Source organism: Physeter macrocephalus, chromosome 17, assembly GCF_002837175.3.
Source record: "Physeter macrocephalus isolate SW-GA chromosome 17, ASM283717v5, whole genome shotgun sequence".
In the NCBI taxonomy this organism is placed as follows: Eukaryota; Metazoa; Chordata; class Mammalia; order Artiodactyla; family Physeteridae; genus Physeter; species Physeter macrocephalus.
Window position 1 is genome coordinate 2,809,001 of NC_041230.1, and position 424 is coordinate 2,809,424.

Sequence of the window (424 nt, forward strand, 5' to 3'; positions counted from 1 at the left end):
AAGAAACAGCCTGTATGCAAACTCACGGGGAGTCCCTGCACCAGCACCACCCAGCGAAACCCCATTTAAACTTATACAAACCAGTCTTTGCTTGTGGCTGTATGAAAACATTCTGCAGGCTGCGTCTGGGTGAGGTTCTGACCTCTGGTCTTGTTTAGGGAGGTTGGCTCCCGAGACAATGGCTCTGAGGGGCTCATCTGGTCCCTGCCTTTCTTGGGTCACGCCTGGCTCTGTCTCCGTCACCTCTGCAGTTGTCTTGGGGTTGTGCTTTTGTTTCTGTTGTGCGTACATGCTGTTTGTGTGCGCACATGTGCAAGGTGTTGTGTGTGTAAATTTCTCTGTGCACGCGCATCTCTGTTTCTGTATTTTTCTGCGTGTGTCTGTGCGTGTGCGTGCGTGTGCGTGTGTGTGTGTGTGTGTACTG